This window comes from Dipodomys ordii, unplaced genomic scaffold (genome assembly GCF_000151885.1).
Source record: "Dipodomys ordii isolate 6190 unplaced genomic scaffold, Dord_2.0 Scaffold1, whole genome shotgun sequence".
NCBI classification, from domain to species: domain Eukaryota; kingdom Metazoa; phylum Chordata; class Mammalia; order Rodentia; family Heteromyidae; genus Dipodomys; species Dipodomys ordii.
Genome location: NW_012267217.1, coordinates 11,585,169 through 11,604,972, shown reverse-complemented (window position 1 = coordinate 11,604,972; position 19,804 = coordinate 11,585,169).

Here is a 19,804-nt window from a genome sequence, read left to right as displayed (position 1 = left end):
AGGGGGGAGGCTGGGAAGGGATGTGAATGTTAAAAAAAGGAGGAGGCTGTAATGCTTGGTAAGAAATGTATGCATTATCCTGCCCATGTAATTGTAACCCCTCTGTACAGTATTTTCACAATAAAAAAATAAAATATATATACATATACTGTACTAGAAAGTTGCACTGGGGGGTAGACAAAATAGTATATGGAATACATCCAGCTCATTGCCAGATATACTGCTGAAGATTAATGCATATAAGGTCTGTAATGTTAATCCATTAAGAACAATTGAAGCACAGTATCTAGACATTGCCTTATTTCAACTGTAAATAAGATTTGACCAATTACAACATGAAAACAAAGAGGTTTCCTGAGTTCAAACTCCACAACCAACCCTCCCCCCCAAAAAAAAAGAAAAAGAAAAAAGAAAGAACTTAACTTTTGAGAAAGGATCTCTGATATTTTCCCATTTGGTCCCTGTAAAAACAAGAATGTAGTATGTAAGTAAATCAAAAAAATAGTGGATTGTTTAACTGGAGATGATTAGACCAAATAAACCAACTATTTCTGACTCATTTCAACCCTCTAAAGGAATTCTCTTTGTTATTAAAAATAAAATGTCCTTGGGTGAGACATCTTACATAAATGCTTCAAGGTTCTTTATTTTTAATATTTTTTATTGTGGAAATATTTTACAAAGGGTTACAGTTACAGGAGCAAGGTAAATTATCAAAGATTGTTGCCTCCTCCTGTGTTTTTCCCCTACCATCCCTTCCCTCCCACCTCCACAACTTCACTCCCCCACCCTTAAGTAAATTGTAAAGCTTGTTTTGCAACCTAGTGTCTTCCACATCTCATAGTTTCAATGTGTCAACCTGTATCCCTATTTAAACATTTTGCTTTTTCTCTTCCCCTCCCCAAATTATACCAACATTAAATACAGTGAAAACAGGTGTTAAGGCAACCAAAAAATCATATGGTACCTTGTAAATACATAAGAAACAATAGCAAGCAAGAAAAACAAACAAAAAACACTTGTGTCTCTATCTTGGGGATAACATCGCTTAACTTCATCTGACCTGGTCATATGTATATAGCTTTAGTACTTTTCCACTTATCCCAGACATATACTAGATATTGAAAATAAAGGAAACTATGAGACCTATGTTTTTTGGGGTCTGACTTATTTCACTTAATATAATTTTTTCCAAGTCCTTCCATTTCCTAACTAATGGAGCGTTGTCATTCTTCCTGATGGAGGCATTGAATTCCATTGTGTGAGAGTGTGTGTGTGTATCACATTTTCTTGATCCGTTCATCTACAGAGGGGCATCTGGATTATTAGTTCCATATCTTAGCTATGGTAAATAATGCTGCAATAAACATAGTTGTGCTGGTAGCTTTAATATAGTTTTACTTCTGATCATTTGGGTAAATGCCCAAAAGTGGGATTGCTGGGTCATAGAGCAGCTCTATTTGGAGTCTTTTGAGGAACCTCCATACTACTTTCCAAAGTGGTTGAACAAGTTTACACTCCCACAAACAACAGTAGGGTTCCCTTCTGTCCACATTCCCTCCAGACCTCCGGACGAATGGAATAGAATTTAAAACCCAGAAATGAACCCAAAGACCTATAGCCACCTAATCTTTGATAAGGAAGCAAAAAATAATAGAATGGAAGAAATACAGCTACTTCAGTAAATGGTGCTGGCAAAATTGGTTAATCACTTTGTAGAAAATTAAAGCTAGATCCTTATATATCACCCTGCACCAGAATCAACTTCAAATGGATCAAAGACTCAGAGTCAAAGCAGACACCCTGAAAACATTACAGGAAGGATTAATAGAGACCCAGAAATACAACAAATCAAAGAAAGGCTAGACAAATGGGATTGCATGAAGCTGCAAAACTTTTGCATGGCAAAGGGCTTAGTTAGCAAGATCAATAGAAAGCCCACAGATTGGGAGAAGATCTTCATTAGTCATACCATGGACAAGGGTCTTATATCTAAAATATACTTGGAACTCAAAAAATTAAATCCCCAAACAACAAATCCTCAAAGAAACAACTGCCTGATAAATAAGTGGGCTAAAGACTTAGAAACTTCTCTGAAGAGGAAATAAGAATGGCCAATAGAAACATGTAGAAATGCTCAACCTCTAAAAAAAACCTACCCTCTATTGGAAAATAAAAGAAAAGAAACACAAATCAAAGAAACATTGAGATTCCACCTCACCCCAGTTAGAATGGCTATAATAAAGAACTCTAATAACATCAGATGCTGGAGGGGTTGTGGCCAGAAGGGCACCCTACTGCATTGTTGCTGGGAGTGTAAACTTGTTCAAGGTTCTTTATTAAGGATCAAGTCTGAATTCCAAGTCTCAATTCAAACTTTTATACTTAAAAAAAAAAACAAAACTATTGAACTGTAATATTGTATCAGCTTCTGAAATACAGTTTAGTTGTTTGACACCAAACTAGCCACCCGGCTCCTCAGGCTCTGCCTTTCCACAATTAACATTCTCTTTCTGGACATTTAAGGAACAGTCATGTAGTTAGGTACTCAGGGCTCACACCAGTAATCCTAGCTATTCATGAGGATAAGATCTGAGAATCACAATTCAAAATCATCCCTAGCAGGAACATCTTTAAGACTCTTATCTCCAATTAAGCACTGTCCAGCTCCTGAGATCAAACCGCAGGTTTGGCACTCCTCAAAACAAATTTATCTTTATAAAGTAATGTTTAGGGTTTATTCTTTTTTTTTTCTTTTTTCTTTTTGTCGGTGTGGGGCTTGAACTCTAAGCTTGGGAGCTGTCCCTGCACTCATCAGCTCAAGGCAAGCATTCTACCTCTCGATCCACAGCGCCACTTCCGGTTTTCGAGTGGTTTATTGGAGATAGAAGTCTCATGGACATTCCTGCCCGGGATGGCTTTGAACCGCGATCCTCAGATCTCAGCCTCCTGAGTAGCTAGGATCACAGGCGTGAGCCACTGGCACCAGGCTTAGGGTTTATTCTTATAGCCATGAATGCTCATATTACCATTATCTCAAGTTTATAACATAGATATTTGAATAATTTAATAGTTTAAGAATCCCATGGGCTGAGAAGGTGTCTCAGTAGTAGAGTGCTTGCCTCGCCCTTGGTTCAATTCCTCAGCACCACAAAAGCAGAAAAAGCCAGAAGTGGCGTTGTGGCTCAAGTAGTAGAGTACTCCCCTTCAACTGAAGAGTTAAGGGACAGCACCCACGCCCAGAGTTCAAGAATCTTTGTGTGGGAAGCCACTTTTTTAGATTCTAGACAGGTCAATACAAGATGTTTTAATTCAAGATCAAAAGGCAAAGTACTTTTTATATTCAAGGTGTCTCATTTTAGGAAGTACCATCAGTCTATTGATTACAGGATCATTGAACAGCTGGTTTACATAGCTATTAGAGAGAATAGCTTGTCTTTATTCTGAAAAAGTAGCTTACCAGTAATCAGGGCAGAAACACACAAGTCCACATTTTTGTTTGTAGTTTTTTCCTTCAAGACATTCAGGCTCAGTTTTTTTCCTCTTTATTTTATTGAGACTACTAATTCCACTCTAGTAAAATTTTATACAGTATGTGTGAATAAGATAGCTTTTTTAAATTTAAATTAATTTGTAAATTGACACCAAACATAAAAACTACACATCTTTGTTGTAGTGATGTTTGTCCATATACATGCTGTCTACATACATGTAAGCCAGGATTAACATCTTTCTCCTAAAATGATCACCATTTCTTTTTTTGGGGGGGGTCCGGTTGTGGAGCCTGAACACTGGGCCTGGGCGCTGTCCCTCAGCTCTTCAGCTCAAGGCTGGCGCTCTACCACTTGAGCCACAACGCCACTTCTGTTTTTTATTCTTTTTGCTTATGTGGTGCTGGGGAATTGAACCCAGGGCCTCAGGCATGCAAGGCAAGCACTCTACCACTGAGCCACCTTCCCAGCCCCTGATCACCATTTCTTTATGATGAAAATCTCCAGATCAATTCATCCAGTTTTTTTTAACTTAAGAATGGTACCATTATGTACATTCATTCTATTTTTCAATAGCACATCTAAATTTCTTACTCATATCTAATTATAATTTAGTACCTGTTGATTAACCTTTCCTAATCTCCCAATCTTACCCACTCAGGTTCAACCAGATTATATTTTCTAGGTTCCACACACTAGAGAGACCAGTAAGTGCCTTTAAATCTATGTTGGCAAATTTTTTTTTACCATAACAACTTCTATTTCCATACACAATATCGCAAATGACAGGCTCTCATTCTTTTTGTTGATTGAATAGTATTATATGTGTGCACCACTTTCTCTTTTATTCATTTAACAATTGACGGACAAAGGCTGCTTCCATTTCTTGGCTACTGTAAATAGTGCCACAATGAACATGGGAATGCAGATGTCTCCTCAACATTCTTTGGATCCATACCCAGGAGTGGAATTTCTGAATCATATGGTACTTCTATTTTTTTTTTTTTAGCAATCTCCATACTGCTTTCCATATTGGCTGAACTAATTTACATTCTTATCACCAATATAGGAATATTTCCTTTTCTCTAGTTCTTGGCTAGCTCATCTTTGTTGTTGTTGTTGTTGAAAACAGCCAGTCTTTAAAATTGAGATGATAGCACTTTTTATTTTAATTTTCAATTGCCATTTTTCTAGAAATGTTGAGCATGGTTTTCATATGGGTACTATTTATCTTTTGTAGAATTTTTTCAGAGAAATGTTGGTTTAAGTTATGGTTTGCATTTAGTTGTATTGTTTACAGACATTTTTTAGTGTTTTTAAATTTAATTTTATGGACAAATTAATTTTCGCATGTATAGTTTGAAAGTATTTCTCCCATTTTGTAGGTTGCTCCTTCACTCCGTTGTTTCGCTTGATGTGCAGAAGCTCTTTGTTTAATTCTTGTTGCATAATTTACTTTCATTTCCTTTGACTTTGGGAGTAATCTTTTCTAGAAAAAAAATTCATTTCAATTTCCCAAAATATTATCCAGGTTTCTTCTCTTAGTTTTTTAATTCAGGCCCCATATTTAAGTGTTGTCTATATTTTTATTTTATCTTTTTGTAACGAGGATGAAGTAGGACCTTACCTTTCCTCTTCTATTTTTTTTACTGTGAAAATACTGTACAGAGGAGTTACAATTACATGGGCAAGATAATGGGTCCATTTCTTATCAAGCATTGCAGCCTCCTCCTTTGTTTCCCCTGCCCATCCTTTCCCATCCTTTCCCATCCTCCTCCCTCCCTCCCCACCCAATCCTCCTCCCCCTGACCAGCCCCACCAAAGTTGTAAAGTTTGTTTTCGACATAATGACTTGTACATCTCATTGTTGCAATGGATCCACCTTTATCCCTATTTAAACGATGTGTTATTCCCCTTCCCCTCCACAAATTATACTGACATCAAATACAGTGAAAGCAGGGCTTATACTGTGGGGGAGGGGCATACAAAGCAACAAAGAAATAGTCTTATAAATGTGTTAGAAACAATCGCATGAAAGGAAAAAAAAAAACATTTGAATACATATCTTAGGGTCCATTTCCCTAACATCACCTTATCTGACCTTTATGGAAAGACTCCTCTTCTATTTTTTTCTCTACATCATAAGAATTCTTTTCCCAACCTGTGTTCCTAGTACCTATGTCAAAATTCCATTGCCTGTAGATGTGCGCTGTGGGGTTTTGCTAGTCTCTGTCTGTAGTTTGTGTCCTTTTATGACATTTATTAAGTTGTAAAGTCAGTTCATGTAATTTCTCCTACTTTACCCTTTCTCTTTCGAGTTATTTTTCACTATTAGCTACTAGTATATTTTGAGGCTTCCAATAAAATTTAAAATAAAATAGTCATTGATATTTTGATAGGAATTACATTGAGTCTATAGGTTACTATCAGTAGAGTTTTGTCAATATTTATTCTTTCAAACTGTGACAACTGCATTCTTTCATTTCTTTCATGTCTTCTCCAATTTCTTTCCTTAGTAATTTATAGTTTTCATTGTAGAGATTTTTCACCTCTTGGATTAAATTCATTACCAGGTTTTGTATTATTTTTGTAGCTATTATAAGTGAGATTGCTTTCTTATTTTCTATTTCAGATATTTGGCTATTAGCACTTAGCAAAGCTCCTGACATTTGTATGTTGATTTTGTTTCCTTCAGCTTTGTTGAATTTGTTTGTTTAATGATTTTTTGGTGGCGGCTTTGGTTTTCTTTATGTAAGATCATATTATGTGCAAATATCAATGTGATGCTCCTTTTCCAATGCGATATGTGTATATATATATATATATATATATATATATATATATATATATATATATATATCCCTGATTTTTCTCAGAATTTCCAGTTCTAAGTAAGGAGTAAGAGGTGAAACTGGTCATACTTGCATTGCTTTAGGTCCTGGTCATTAAAAACATCTGCCTTTGCTTTCAAGCTTGATATTAGGATTCATTACACTGGCCTAGTAGAATAACAAATAAATTCAGCCATTTCAAATTGGAATAATTTAAAGTTAATGGGTACTATTTTTTCCTTAAACGATTAGTGTATCTCAGCAGTAAAAACATCTGGTTCAGGTTTGTTTGGGTAGTGACTTATTTATTTATTCAAGCATTCATGTAAATAAAACTCAGATCCTTGCACCAGAAAAGCAGGTACTTATCACTTGATTCACACACCTCGTGTCTTCTTGTATTGGATAATTTTGATGTAGGGTTTTTTTTTTTATGCCTATATCTACATGGTCTGCAGATGTTAGGTTGAATGCCACCTGAGTCTGAAGCATAGGAACCTTCACATTCTTAAAAATTGGAGAGGGGTGGGGGAGCTGGGAAGGTGACTCTGTGGTAGAGTTCTTGCCTTGCATGCATGAGGCCCTAGGTTCGATTCCCCAGCACCACATAAGCAAAAAGAAAAAAAGCCGGAAGTGGCACTGTGGCTCAAATGGTAGAGCATTAGCCTTGAGCTGAAGAGCTGAGGGACAGCACCCAGGCCCAGAGTTCAGGCCCCACAAATGGAACCCCCCCAAAAAAAATTGGAGAGGGAAGGTGTCATGCCCTGTGACACTTTGAAAGACTGATGACATGCAAGCTAAAACTTGTTTCTGTCTCAACCTGATGCTAAAGCATGGCCTGGGTACATGGATTTTACGTGTTTATTTTTGCCTAGTGATAGATCTCACAACAATGAGCTGAGCACTAAGCTTCAAGTTGAGGTTGTTTGCTGGTTTTTGGCTGTTTTCTATTACTTGAGAGTGGAGGATGAGTTTAGCCCCTTAGCCACTGACACTTCTCTTGGTTCAGACTACAAGTACTGGCCATGGGGGGGTGTGGGGGGGGCAAGTTGGTTGAATTATGCTCAACAAAGGATTGCAAGCATGATGGTTCTGATAATAATGTCAAGTTTAAGGCAGCAATGCAATCTTTTTCTCTCACTAAGTAAAAGGAATTTCTCATCACTCTAAACTGCGTGTCAATACAGCTGAATCAGGCAATGCTTTTCTTTCTGTATTATTATTATTTAAATTTCTGTTGATTGTGAAATTTGAACTTAGGGTCTGAGCACTGTCCCTGAGTCTTTTTGTGCTCATGGATAACACTCTACCACTTGAACCACAGGACCAGTTCCAGTTTTTGAGTGGTTAATTGGAGAAAAGAATCTCATGGGGACTTTTCTACTGGGCTTTGTTTCAGCCTCCTGCTGCATAGCTAGGATTATAGGTGTGAGCTACTGGCAACTAGCTTTCTTTACTTGTTAATGTATCTATTTCTATTAAAGTGTAATAAAATCAGGCCATATTTTCACTGTCCCATCTTTCTATGTACTTGTAAAGATAGTTAAGTGAATCATTAGCTGTGTTCCTGTGGAGAGACAGTAGCTGCAAGGTTTTTACTCAGTCATCTTCTTGGTCTACTCTCTTCCTGTACATTCTTACTGAATCAAATGTTTAAGGCTGAGTAAGATACTACCAATTGAAAATTTATATTAATAGTATTGATGTTTTTTATACAATGTCATGGGTTTCTTAATATTTAAAAGAGATTTGGAAATACTTGTAATTTTAAATTTTAGTCTGCTAAATATATACATATATACTTTTCCTTAAAGTTGCCTCTGTGATAAGTCAGATTCAAAAACTTCTGGCAAGAATGTTTGTAGTTACACAAACTACAATACATTGGTTTAGAGCCATATTAAAATATGCTTGCCATTTATTTATGCACTTATTATCCCTGATGGAGAAGAATGGACATATTTCTTACAAAATGAGTATCTAAAGTTTTTATTAATCTCTATTATGTAATTTATGTTTAGTTTCTTTCATTTTGTCACAAAGTTTTGATGCTAAAAGAGGTTAATATCACCATTTATGATGCTATTTAAGAATGCATTCCATTATTTGAGATTTGTTACAGAAACCTAAAGAATGTAATATTTTCAGTTAAAGAAATCTTGATGGTTTTATATAAATAATGCAATTGTCCCATCTCCATAATGAAACTGTTACCAAGATACAAGTCTACACCCAGGAATAACATTAATTTTTTTACATGAAAATACACATCAGAAATATAAAAAACTGAGTCTCCATGTATTACTCTATTTCATACATCTCTCTTGGACTGGTGAAAATGCCCAGAAAATATCAAACAAGGAAAATGCCAATGTGACATCTCCATGTTAAGCCATTGTAGGCAATGCTCATATGTGGGTGACATAAGCAAAAAGGCAGCTGCTTCTTCCATGAGTTGATATACAGTCTCTGGATAGTTATTTTGGTTGCTAAATTTCCAGTTGTTGCAAGAGTGATGATAACTGTGACATGTTCTTTAGAGGTAATTAAACTTTCAGCCCATCTGTGCAGTAACTTTCATAATATTTTCAAAGGTCACAGAATGCTTTTAATATTTGTACCACTTCATTTTTGCTTGCTAAGGGACCTATTATCTAGCTGAACATCATTGAAACAAGTTTTTAGAAAACTGGTTATGAAAAGGAGTCATTAAGTATGTCATACTAGCAAGAAATTGTGTAACTGATAACAATTTTTAAAATAGTCTGAAGAATATCTTGTTTACCAAAAACTAACTTTCAGATCTTTCTACTAAAAATATTTACCTTTTTTTTTTTGCTAATTTCTGAAGTGAAATGACCAGTAGTGGTATAATCAATTTTATTCTAGAGATAAAAATCTTCTTTAAGAATTTAGGAGAGAAACAAAGAAAGGGTAACAATGCTCAACAATGCTTGTTACTTAATTATGTAACTGTAACTGCTTTGTACGGCATCTTAAAATAAATTTTTAAAATGTAAAATGAAAGAATTTTCTAGAATTTTTGTACCTTCTGGACTATCCTACTAAAATAATGAAAATCACTAGCTAAATGCATACAGAAAAGTAACTATTTTTAAAGACCAGAGTAGGTCATTGCCTGACATTAAAAAGTAATGATAGTTATTGTCTTGAATAACTAAACTTTAATTAATATATAATGACATATAAATGGAATTAAGCTTTTATAGCAATTAACACACTTTGTACTTTGAAATATGATATGACTTCTATATAAGTGTTAACTCTATGAAGTTTAAAAATGAATATATAAAAAATTAAAATTAAAACTTTTTATCTTCATCATCCTCATTGAAGATAGCAGTTATGTTTATGGAAAAATACACAGCCATACAAATTAGAATAATCTATGCCTTTTGTTTTACTCCTTGGTATTACATAATATATATTATCAGAGGCAGCGTTTCTTTCCATAAGTATGTAGGCTTATTGGCCTTTACCAAGAAAACTAACAATAGCAGATGCTGGCAGGGATGTGGCTCAAAGAGACTGCTACTACACTGTGGGAGGACATATAAACTCATCAACCACTGTGGAAAACAGTATCGAGGTACCTAAGAAGATGTAGCTTCTCTATGATACAGCAATTGCATTCCTTTGGCATTGATCCAATAGACTATAAACAAGGCCACACTGATGCCATCATCACAATCATGTTCACTTCAGCATTCATTATCATAGCAAAGATATGAAATCAACTCAGATGCCCTTCAGTGGACAAATGGATCAAGATACAATGGTATATATACACAAAGCTTCCATGGGAAGGACAATACTGTACCATTCATAAAGAAATGGAAAGACTTGGAAAAAATTATATTAATCAAAGTCAGTCAGACCCAAAGAAACACAGGTTGCATGTTTTCCCTCATTTGTTGCAATGAGAATATGCCTATAAATCTATAAGTAAACATGCTACATGATAAAAGACAAACATATATTTGGACATGATAAATTATACAGTACTCTAGACATTTGCACAGTGAGACCAAAGAGGATATTCTTAGGAGGGGATCACAATGTTAATAGCTATGTGCATATGATCATATAAAATGGGCTCTATGGAAATGAACACCAAGAGATGGAAACTAGATATTTTGTTTTTGTTATTTTGTTTTTGGGGAGTTGTGTGTATGTATGTGTGTGGGAGGGTGCTTTCCTCCTTTGTCACTGCTTTTGTTTTCTGTGTCCCACCACAGAAATAGTGGGACAAAGGTGAACAAATGAAGTAATGATAGTCATTAGGCTCTATGTTGAATATGACCTATACAACTTGGGTGAAGAGGGAGCAGTAGAAGGGAAAAACTGGGAGAAAAGGAGGGAAGGGATGAAATTTACTAATTACCTGACCTATGAAACTGGAACCCCTCTGTACATCACCTTTAAAATAAATATAAAAAAATACTTATGTGATTTAACTGAACATTTTTATTTGAAAATGTTTGTTTCGATTGATCTATCATTATATATACATACATATTTAATGCCATCTATTTATTTTTGTCTCAGTAATAAATTGATATAATAGAATCATAATCCCCAGTTTTATATGGTATAACATTTTATTCCATATTATTTGATAATTAATATTATTTATGATGATTTTAACCATGTGTGACTTAATGGAAATCATTCAATTTTGTCACTTTAAATTTGTATAAATTTTATTAGAAATAATTTTTCTCTGCTAGATTACATTCACACATACCTTTTTCTGCTTTAATAAATTTCATACTTGATAAAAGCGATTTCAACTATCTAGAATTTGCTTTTGTTTTGAAATGAATTCACATTGAGATCTTTTCAAAAATATTTTACCCTTTTAAATATCATTTATACTATAGTCATTCTTCTTTCTCTAATTTTGCAATTTCGCTGTTTATTTCTATTTCAAATTTTGTCATTCATTTTAGTTATAATATAACGATTTTTTAAAATTTGCCAACATTAAAGAGAGCCTCCAAAACTTTAGAAAAAAAAACTGACATCCTGTAGTTGAATATTAAATCGTTTAACATAAAGACATAAGGATCTAAGAAATGACTAAAATAGGATTTAGTAAATATTTTAAGTTGCAGAAGATCTGGATAAAATCAGCAATTTTAGTGTATGTAAATAGCTTGTGACATTAAGGTTCCTAGTCTAGAGTACTTTTCGAACCAAACTACATTAGCTCCCTAATATCATCACATATTTTCTATGGTTTTATTTATTTATTTATTTTTTGGTCGATCGTGGGGCTTGAACTCTGGACTTGGGCCTTGTCCCTCTGCTCTTCAGCTCAAGGCCAGCTCTCTACCACTTGAGCCTCAATGTCACTTCCGTTTTTCAAGTGGTTTTTATTTGAGATAAGAGTCTCAGGGACTTTCTTGCTCGAGCTGGCTTTGAACAGCCATCCTCAGATGTCAGCCTCCTGAGTAGCTAGGATTAAAGGCGTGAGCCACCAGCTCCCGGCTTGATTTTAATTTTTGAGGTAAGAAATAGTAAGGATACCATCTTACAAAATTAAGAATTTGCCCTATACTGTGGAAATATTTTCTTGATTTTTGATCTATCTAAATATAGTAAAATCTTTTTTATTCTTTATTCCTGTAACTTTTTAATTGATTATCTATACACATTTTCTAAAGCTAACTTAAAAAGATCACTTTCTGCTTTCTCAAAATCATATGAAAATAACTTAATTGAATTCTTTGAACATGGAATGTAAGTAGAGATAAAAAGAAGAAAGCCAATGCTAAAACAACATGATTTTTACATAAAATTCCCTTCCTTTTGACATTACTCTTACTTATGTGGTAATTAAAATTTATGTTTATAATTGTGGTTCTGGAGCAGCTCACATTAAAGACCTGGTTTGCATCAAAGTTCCCCCAAAGTAATACTTATTTTTACTTGCGAATATAGACTCATAGTAGATCTTGAGCTCTTCATTCCTTATCTCATGAGGAAAGATGAAATGAATGATCAATTTAAACTGAAAACTTACAAAGAATGCATTGCTTAATTTTGGAGACTTTTACAATTAGTGGTCAGCACACATATTCTTCATGAAAATTTGTAAGACAGTACATAGACTTCTGCTAATGTAGAAGTAATGTTTACACACATACCTTTGCAAAAGGCTATATGTATACACATTGATATAAATATACTAGTATCTGATGAGTAAATTTAAAAAAATGTACTTGTTCCTTTGAAAAATTGTAACAAAAACAAAACATATTCAACATGGTATAACACTTTTGACAAGTTTCAAATAACCAAGCACAGAATTTCACGATAAGCAGAATGAGTGCTCAGTTTGTAAAAAGTTACCTATTTTTTTTAGAAAATTAACAGGAATCTTAGTTCATATTATTTTCTGAGTAGTCATCAGCAGTAGAAATGGCAAACTAGATTTGGCAAGAATCTCACATTTGAATGATTGCAAATATTAATAAAATTTACTTTAATTACTTTAACATGTTTCAAAATTAAACTCAATTCATTTTTTGACTCAATTTTCAACCACCTGCCAGTTTTTGTACCTTATTCACTAAATTTCACTTAATACATTTAGCCAAGTTGACAGAAAAAGAGTTCACAGCAGTCCCAGGCTTTGTGGAAGGAAACTCACTTCATTGCTCCCACAGAGTTCTCACTAGAGATTTACCATTTACATTTCTCAGGAATCCTAATATTCTCAGCAGGATCAAAATAATAGTTTTCGGTATTTATTGTTGCAATAAATCAATACTAGACTAAAATAACTTATCATGTAGAGAAATCATGCCAAAACATCACTATCTCAACTTTTACAACCATTAATCCAATTCCCAAGAAAGGTTAAAAAGAGAATAAACTTGATTAAGCCTCAAATTTATAAATTGACTTACTTTGAAATCACCTTTGTGATTTATGCAAATGACATACTTTGAAATCACCTTTGTGATTCATGCAAATATGAAGTTGTAAACCTTTTAATCATGCATATTTACATTTTTTTTTGTCGGTCATGGGGCTTGAACTCTGGGCCTGGGTGCTGTCCCTGCGCTCTTCAGCTCAAGGCAAGAGCTCTACCGCTTGAGCCACAGCACCACTTCCAGTTTTCTAGTGGTTTATTGGAGATAAGAGTCTCATGGACTTTCCTGTCCAGGCTGGCTTTGAACCATGATCCTCAGATCTCAGCCTCCTGAGTAGCTAGGATTACTTGCGTGAGCCACCGGTGCCCAGGTATTTACAATTTTTTGGGGGGAGGGGGGAGGTCCTATCGTGGGGCCTGAATTCTGGGCCTGGGCACTGTCCCTCAGCTCTTCAGTTCAAGGCTATCGCTCTACCACTTGTGCCACAGCACCACTTCCGGGTTTTTTCTTTTTGCTTATGTGGTGCTGAGGAATCGAACCCAGGGCCTCATGCATGCAAGGCAAGCGCTCTACCACTGAGCCACCTTCCCACCTTCCCAGCCCTTATTTACAAAATTTTTCACTGACATTTATCAGAAATGTTTGGTCAAATATAAAGTAATTTTCAGTGTATTCCCAATGACATAAGTTTCTGGTAGTTACCTATTGAAAGTCATACCATCTGGTAAGATATTATATGCTATTATTAATAGAAATATATTTGTTCCTTTATTTATTAGTAAGTCTACATTATTCATGAATGTTACTTCAACCCTGAAACCAGTAACTGGTAAGCATGACTTTGAGGGTTCTGATAATTCATTGAAAGTTACAAAAGATGAGGTGCAGTTAAGGAATCTTCACCTTTGTCAGTATGAAAACAGATACTATAAGGAAAACAAAACTGAAGATGAGGCAGGACAATCATTCCAGGAGTGTCAGACAGAGATAGATAAATGAAATATTTTTACCATTCTATAGGAAGGTGCTCAAATTGATCTAGGTCAAATTGGAAAACAATTGCAAATTGTAAAACAAGAAGCAGTAATTCTTGTTTTCTAAAAATCTAGCAGGGTGATTGTAATTCAAAAATGCCTATTATGTTTTATTACTAACCAATAGATAAGAACATGAGCGCTGTAAACACAAAATGACGATAGGAGGTAGAATTGTTAATCATTCTGATTTTATCAGCACACATGTCTCACATGTATTGAAATATCACCCTGTACCTCATAAATATGTATTTTATAGTGATCAAAAAATAAAAAAAGACTGAGGATAGGGAAATGCATACTCTGATTTGATCATCACCCACTGGATACATATGCTGAATTGTGATGCTGTGATGTATATTTGTGTATTTAGTAAATTATGAAATTTCCAATGTCAGATATCTAATCTAGGAAGGATACTATGTTTGATCCATTGCAATCTGCTCTCAGGGTTCATTATCCTGCTTCTGAAATTGCATTAATTATCTACAATAACTCCAGGTAGAGACCTCAATATTTGGGCAGGATATATGCTGTTCACTGAACAAAATTAAGTGCCCATTTTCATAGATGCTATAATTCTTTTTCTGTTCCTAATATTTCCTTCATCTCTCTTTGATTTTCTTCAAACTTTACTGGCTATATCAGAAGAAACATTTAATTGTTACACTAACGTATACTAATATTATTTTATTATCCTAACCAGGAAGTATGTAAGACCAGGAGGGAAAAGGTGTTCTTGGCTTACTATTTTGTTGTTGGTTTGTTTAATTTCCATTATATTTCAATTAAATTTGGAAAAAGTTAGATTAAGATTGTGAAAATTCTCTTTCACTTAAATAGAAGAGATAGAAAGATGTCACATGCACACACACACACACACACACACACACACACACTTTATTTTGTATTAAATACCTTAACTGTTCCAAGTTTGAAATCCTTAACATTGTTATCAAAGATAAATTCCTGACATTAATTTTTGTGACATTTGAAACAATTTTGTGATAGACTCATCTGAAGTCATATGCCCTTGATGCTTTATTTAACGTGACTCATCTAAAGTCACATTATTAACTTCTGTGACATTTATATATTCATACACCAATATACATGCATATATGCATACGTTTTATTTTAGTGCTGTCACAAACTTAAATATCATGATGTAAACAGCAGCACAATAATTGCATAGTAAGCATTTTATCTTTTCAAGAGCTCCATCGGAAGTACATAACTCTCAATGGGATATAACTCAATTATGCCTTTGTTTTACATGTACTCCTATTAACTATTCTATTTTTCTGTCAAGTTATTAAGCTTCTCTTTCAGCATAACTTTAAGCTATAAAAACACTTTTGTCTATGCCTTTAGTAGATAATTTATATTCTCGTGATTTGTTACATTTGCATATTATGCATTTATAGCTAAGCTGACACACTAAAAAAAGATCAGATTGCTTGAGAATTTAAAAAGCTTATGAAACCCATGCATGCATTGATTAAGAAATTTATTCACTGATTCAAAATTATTTATTAATATTCCTGTCATAGGCTAAGAATTCCACCAGCATTAAGTGTGCATTAAGTAATTAATGGAAAATAGTCTGTGTTCCTCCTCTTCTTTTTGTCACCTCTCCCTCTCAATCAAATGGACCTTGATAAGACAGAATCTCTTTGCATTTGGGACTTTTTCCTTAAATAAACTTCAAATTTTTAAAATTTGAGTGGCTTTTAAAATGTGAATATAGTTTTATAAGAAAGATTTCCAGTCTTTTAAAGAGACAATAGAAATTAAAGCAACCTACTATTGTAATACCGATCAAAATTGAAAGTAAAAATATTTGCCCAAAGTATTTTTAGGAAAATAGAGCAGATATGCATTTATATCCTGGCACTGGCTGGAGGAAGTTTAATGACAGATACTGTTTTCATTTTCAGTTTTTGGAATGTTTGTTAAATGAATTTTAAGAAATGCTCTTAGGTAAATATCTCATTTCAACTATATCTTTTAGAGAAATTAGTTCTTCAATCCTGACTTATTAACCTTTTTGTCTCTGACAGTACATTTTTGCCTACTATTGATATGAGCACACTTTCTCATGGTATTTGTCAAATGTAATTTCCACATTGTCTTTCTGATGTATCTATTTTTGTACTTTAATAAAGTTTCTATCAGTAACTATTTCTTGTGGTCAGTCTTGACCCACTCTATCTTTATGATCTCTTATGATCACAAGTTTCAGACATATGTAGTATAATTTGTGGTATAGCTGAATATAAATAAATCATTTTTTGCTGTTGATATTATTGGTCTGGCCTTTGTTGGTTTGCATTGCATGGTTGCCAGATATATACAATTGAGATGCATCCCCAGTCTCTTATGGTTTCATTTTCAGATTTATTCTTTCTTTAATTTGTCTGGGACTAAAATTACAAGTATAAACCATGAAACCTGGCTTTTATTTGCTGATGTGGAGGTCTCAATAACTTTTTGACTGGACTGATCTCAAGTAGTGATCCTAACATTATCTGACTCTCAATTTACTGGGATTATAGAGAATTGCCATGACATCCGACCCATACTCATAACTGTTTCCAAACGTAAGTGCCTGGATTCAATCTTTTTTACTATAGCTACAATGATAACCATAAAATATAACATCAATAAATAAAATAAAATAAAAATAAATAAAACATAAAATAAATAATCAACTAATCTAATATGTTCTGTATTTTCTTGCACATTTTTCATTGTTAATGATCCTTATTCCTCTGTTTTGACGTAGGCATTGAGATGTGATTATTTTCTTTTAACTAGAAGAAATTCCTTCAGTGAGCATGTAAAAGTGACAAAAAGCTTAGCTTTTGTTTTTCTAAAATGCCTGTAATTTCTTTTAATTTTTATGGGTCTATTTTTATTGAATATGGAATGGTAAGCACATTGAGATTTATTTTTCTCCAAAATATGTAGAAAATTAAACTGCATACTCTGTGTTCTTTTTTCCAAAGAGAACACAATCATATTATAACATGGAAGGACTAGTGTATGTTCATTTTCCACTCAATATTTTTAAGATTTTTATTTTTTAATCTTTGTACTATTTGAAAGTTTCTTTACTCAGATTTTGAATAAAAGAAGCATTAAACAATTTATCTTCGATTTTATTTTTACAATTATTTTTATTGTATCTCATGTCTTGCTGGAATTTTAATGGTATCTACAGGAAATTGATACTGTCCCACATATGAAAGACTTTCTTGCATAAAATCACCTGATTTTCATCATTTTCAATTTGGATATTTTATTATTATTTGTTAAGCAGCCTTTAATGACTCACATAGGAGCTTTGAGTTGTAAAGCTTTACTTATTTACTATTGAATATTTATTTTTTTGCAAAATATGTGTATTCATTTACTTATCATTCAAATATTCCAAAAAACATGTATTCATTGATTTTTTTCTGCTTTTGTAAAATACGTTAGTGTACTCTTAAGTATTTTGATGTTCTGGTTCACAACTGTCACCATATGAATTAACTTGAAAATCTTTCTTAAACTGTATTCAATTGGCAATATATCTCATTTCCATATTTTTCTTCACTTGTATCCATGACACCTGTAAGAACATATTGGTAGGCACTTATTCCTCAAGACTTAGTTTAGGATTTAAAAATTTGGAAAAAGAGCAATGCTTCACTTAGTGCTAGGTATAAATATGCCCTTACTGGGCTTTCAACTGAGTGCTGGAGGTGCTCAGTAAAAGGAATCTGGTTGGGATCTTGCTTACCTCTGAGACTAAAGCAGCTCTTTACAAAAAGAACTTACTTGTGTAGCTGACAATTCACCAAACATTCTCCTATCTTGTCCTGCTAATGGCAGCTGCTTTAATCCAGCCTCAGTTTGTTAAAACCAGACCAATTTGGAGGCCAAAAGATAACATTTTTGACTATAATGCACTAGATTGAAATGCTGTTAGAAAAAATGGACTCGGGAAGAAACTGGAATGAAAATAAAACTATCTTCATACTCACATGTTTATGTCTCAAAGCCCAATGTGGCCTATTGTCCAGTTCATACAGCCTGTGTAGCTTTTTTGTTATTGTTATTGTTTTTCTTCTGGCTATGTAGTTGTTTATAGGAAGAGCACAATTCCAATAGCATCTGCTCTGTTATGAGGAAAAAAAAACAGTAGCTGTCTGGTACTTGAATTTTAATTTCCCATGGGAATTGTTTCCCATAAATTTTCCTTTTCAGTATTGATCAAAGCATAAATTTTATATGAAAATCAGTCCCCCAAACACAAATTGACCTGTCTGTGATAATTCCATCCAGTTCTAGAACCAACTAGAAAAAAAACAGAAGCTTATTTATTCTTGTTTGTATCTATTAAGACAGATGCTGTAACATTATTAAATAAAAGAGATCTTCCTCACCCATGGTGAAAACAGATGCTAACTAATTTTAATGCATTTTACTTAGTGTACTGAAAAAAAGTCAAATATTATAAAATATCTAAAATAATCTTCATGATGGAAATTAAAACATAATCATAGATACAAAAAATAAACAACTGAAAATATTTCATGGATATGATGGTACAAGCAGTAATGATTGTATAACGAATTTAGAAAAACTGAAAAGTTAATGATATTAACTTGGGTACTAAAATAATGCATTAGAAAGAAGACAGTATTTGATCTCTTTTGTAAGGGATAAAAAAGGTTTGAGTATATGGAATACCAAATATTTAAGATAAATATAGAAATAGGTAAATCAATGAAATAAAAATGAAAGACATCCAGGCGCCGGTGGTTCACACCTGTAATCCTAGTGACTCAGGAGGCTGAGATCTGAGGGTCACAGTTCAAAGCCAGCCCGGGCAGGAAACTTCATGAGACTCTCATCTCCAATAAACTACTAGAAAACCAGAAGTGGCACTGTGGCTCAAGAGGTAGAGCGCTTGCCTTGAGCTAAAGAGTGCAGGACAGTGCCCAAACAAGAGTTCAACCCACATGTCCAACTGAAAAAAAAAAATGAAAGACACTAATCTTTTTACAAAATTGTATTTCAAACTGATTATTATGTTAGTAGTGATTTTAACATATAATTTGCATTTTCCCTACAGAAATTTAACAATAATCCATTAAATGTTGCAAGAATAACCTTGGAATGTTTATTTTGATATCTTCCATAATATATACTTTATGTGATTAAATTTTATACTCATTTAATTAGTTGAGAATATTATGATAATTTTTTTTTTAATTTCCAAGCTGTGAAATGGTGGTTTATATGTGCAATCTTAGTTACCCAGGAAGCTGAGATCTGAGGATTATGGTTTAAAGCCAAGAAAGTTTATAAGGGAAAAAAAGTTTATAAGACTCTTATCTCCAATTAAAGAAAAGAAGCCAGAAGAGGCTCTGTGACTCAAGTGGTGGAGTGCTAGTCTTGAGCACAAAAGCTCAGGGACAGCAATCAAGCCTCAAATTAAAGCCCCAGGAACTGGAAAATAAAATTATTCATAATTAATGGAAAAAAAA